Source organism: Cucurbita maxima, unplaced genomic scaffold (assembly GCF_002738345.1).
Source record: "Cucurbita maxima cultivar Rimu unplaced genomic scaffold, Cmax_1.0 Cma_Scf01550, whole genome shotgun sequence".
NCBI classification, from domain to species: domain Eukaryota; kingdom Viridiplantae; phylum Streptophyta; class Magnoliopsida; order Cucurbitales; family Cucurbitaceae; genus Cucurbita; species Cucurbita maxima.
In genome coordinates, this window is record NW_019273566.1 from 432 (window position 1) to 4447 (window position 4016).

Sequence of the window (4016 nt, forward strand, 5' to 3'; positions counted from 1 at the left end):
CTTTGCCGAAGATCTGGCAGGAAGGACAAGCAGAAGGGTCACGACGATCATCAGCAGGACGAGAGGGTGCATAACCTTGAGAACGACCACGACCACGATCCCTATGCCCACGATACTTCTGCTGACCACCACGACCAACATAATTGGCAGAAGATCCAAGATTTAACTGAAGTTCAGCACGACCAGTACAATTGGCAAAAGATCCCGGATTTAACTGAAGTTCAGCCTGGTGTTGTAGTTGGCGAGCTTCAAACGTCATTAGATGTGCAAACACATCATCAAGCGTGAGGGCTTCACTCTTGGTAGTCATTGAGGTGACGAAGGGATCCTAGTCAGGGCCAAGACAAGCGAGAAGATACGCGATCACATCATCATCCTGCAAGGCAGAGCCAGTGGTAGCCAGCTCGGTGGCCAGCCCTTTGATCATGCAAAAATAATTTGCAGCAAATTGATCTCTTTTCTTGGACGTGGCGAGCTCAACACGAATATAAGTAGTGCGAGCGCGAGTTGACGACAAAAATATCCGCTGCAGAGTATCCCACGCCTCCTTGGACGTAGTAGCAGCAACTACATCGTGAAGAATCTCCTCAGACATGGAGGAGAGAAGGCCGCTAAGGACCTATTGATCCTGATCATACCACTGATATAGGCAGGATTAGAGACCAGCTCAGCACCAGCAGCAGTTGAGGAAGGGACCAGCTTGGCAGGTGCGGCATTCGTGCCATCAAGGTAGCCCATAAGCTTCGTACTCCGTAGGTAGGGGAGGAGCTGGGCGTGCCATATGATGAAGTTGTTTTTGGTTAGACGAATTGTGATAGCATGGTGTAGAGAGATTGGGCCAAAGGTCGCCATGGTAGTTGAGATGGTATTGGAGATGGTAGATGGGGAGGAGGAAGAAGATATGGTAGACATTTAAAAAATAAACGTTAGCTCTGATACCATGTTAAGTTGAATGGCACAATGACCTCACCTAGGGTCACGACCTCATGTATTTATAGATGTGTATAATGAAGATTACATTCTAAATCATAGATTTAGTAACAAACCATAAAATCATATATTTGGTAACAAATCAGTAAAACATAGATTTGGTAACAAACTAGTAAACCACTAGATTATCTTACTATATACAAATATGATTTATACTACGTTTAACAAGGTTGAGGTGATTCAAATGGTTGATGTGATAATCCAGTCATTTTTAAGGTTTCTTTTGTTGAATGCCATCATGGCTGAGATGACTGAGATGAGCACCCGAGTGAGTTTGACAAGCAGGGTCGTAGAGAACCACACCCCAAGCCAAGCTCATGTTGGGCAACAAACTCTAAATCCAAAAACACACTCTTAAATGAGAACCGGGATGCTAAGGAATTAAAAAACTTTATTTTTGACGTAGAACAATATTCGAAGGTTACAGGAACTTGCTCATAGGATCTAAGAGTAACGTTGGCCACAATGCATCTCATGGACGTTGGCGTTCGAAGGATGATGATATAAAAAATGGGTCATGCATCATAAACTCATGGGAAGACCGTTGATGGAATCGATGCATTCGAAGCTCCCCTGGATGGGTTGCCAATTAAAGACCTTACGTTTGATGTTGACTCTTTTGAAGAAAAAACCAAACGATCGAACACCTCGAAATGTCGTGGTAGCTCTAAGAACTCTATCATACGACCTAAGAGTTGAGGGCTACAGGAACTTTCTCATATGACCTGAGAGTTACATTAGCCGCAATGCATCTCATGGACGATGTAAAACTATGGTAGTGCTCGAAGGTGAATGGTATAAAAAATGGGTCATGAACCATAAACTCATTGGAAGATCGTTGATGGAATCGATGCAATTGACGCTCCCCTAGATGGGTTGCCAATCAAAGACCTAACATTTGATGTTGACTCTTTTGAAGAAAGAGCCACACAATCAAACAGCTCAAAACGTCGCGGTAACTCTAAGAACTTTAACACACATAGGGAAGGACGTGTCGAAGAGTTAGACATTAAGCAAAAGATCATGCTAAAACTCTTTAACGATCTGACAAAAGACTTCAGGACATCTACACCAAAAATTCATTGTTGTCCAGCGGTCAGGATATTTGGCTTTCACCCAGCAGGCCTGGGTTTGATTATCGGCAATGGAATATTATTTTCTTATTTCATCTTATTTTACAGTTTCTATCTTTGATTAAACAGACTTTTATGAACTTCGTACCTTTGTTAGAGTTATATTATATATATTTGGTTCAATTTCAACTACTGGGTTGAGGTGATTCAAATGGTTAATGCGATAATCGGACTATTTTCGAGGTCTCTCTTGTTGAACACCATCATGGTTGAGATTAGCACCCAAGTGAGTTTGACAAGGAGACCCGAATTTAAACTTTACCTACGTTTGAAAGGCACTATAATAGTCAAGGTCAATGGTATTTTAGATTAAAAAGACTTTTATGAACTTTGTACCTTTGTTAATGTTACTTTGAACGTTTATTTGTGTACTTTGTACGTTTATTTGTGTTACTTTGTACCTTTGTTAGTGTTATGTTGTAGACATTTCGTCAAGTTCAACAAGTGGGGTTGAGGTAATTCAAATGGTTAATGTTACTTTATTTGATTTAAATTGTTAATGTGATAATTTAGTTGAACAGTTACCGGTTATTTTCAAGGACTCTCTTATTGAATGCCAATAAGGCTGAAATGATTGAGATGAGCACCCAAGTGAGTTTGACAACATTGAAATAAAATCAATAAAATTGAAAAAAATTGGAAAAAAATGAGCCTTATGACACTTCCTTCAACTCGAAGGGCGGTAAACCAAGGATTCCTTCGCCCAAGACCCACGATCCAACTCCCAACATGAAAATGATAAGCTATAGAATCATTCCAAGAACCTCAATGGATGGGTTACAAACTCTCATTACCAATCTCGACAACTGGACGTGTCATCGGCATTAGAAGAACGACAGCATCAGAGCAAGTCATGGGGATAGAAGATCTCGTTGAAGGATGATAGACCAACCATAATCTTCAGCCCAACGAGCCAAGCTTTTGTAGAAGCAAGAACCCTTGTATTAAAGAAATTACCATCTTCTTATACAAAATTTGGATCAACCAAGATATAAAAGCTAGAATTAGATTATGAGATCCAACCATGAGAAGCAAAATTTTGAACCTTTTTCTAAATTGAGTCACTCCAAATCAAACTTGATCAAGACTTGATTAAATTAATCAGATGCAATCTACCATAAGAATTGCATGAAACTTAGAAACGACAAAGATATGCTCACATTTCTATAAGGGGGAACGTCTCAACTTGAGAGATCAATTTCATTGATCACAAATATGCTTTTACATAATAATTTGTGGGTATTTATAGTCTCCCCACAAAAGAAGTTAGTGACCGTGATTTAATCTCGACAGAAGACGAAGCCAATTTGAGCATTACAAACTTTATGAAATTAAAATAATAAATAAAGTTTTCTAACCACTCATGAAATGATGCTTGCAACTTCATCCGCTACTTCAACCGTGCAAATATTTACTTTTGAATCTCCAAATGGTCTTGACTCAAACGATTCAGATTGTAACACATGAAATGATGGTTGAATCTAGCCTATCCAATTTTGTAGATGAAGTATGAATGCTTGTTGAATCTTCTTGGCCTTGGGTTGTGTAATAGGTTCAGTTGGAACACAGTGATTCTTATCATCATCCCCCTCTTCAAAAGGATTCGTCCTCGAATTAGAAAAATCATCACCTACATCAAAAGAACTCAACTCAGCAACATTGAAAGTAGAATGTACACCGTGATTCTTATCATCATCCCCCTCTTCAGGATTCGTCCTCGAATCAGAAAAATCATCACCTATATCAAAAGAACTCAACTTAGCAATATTAAAAGTAGAATATATTGACAATTCTACGGGAAGATCAATTTTATTATTCCATGCAATAAAATGAGTCATTTTACTAAATGTCTTATAGTGCATTTAGAGTCAAATAAAGAATTAGGAATCCACA

At 39.1% G+C, this 4016-nt stretch overlaps 1 non-coding gene across 1 annotated transcript; it reads right to left on the reverse strand.

Moving 5' to 3' along the window:
* Nucleotides 1-245: 245 nt before the first annotated feature.
* LOC111475420 lies at nucleotides 246-385 on the reverse strand. The gene has a single exon (XR_002716485.1). It is a non-coding gene; the product is annotated as a small nucleolar RNA Z247 (small nucleolar RNA).
* Nucleotides 386-4016: the final 3631 nt, after the last annotated feature.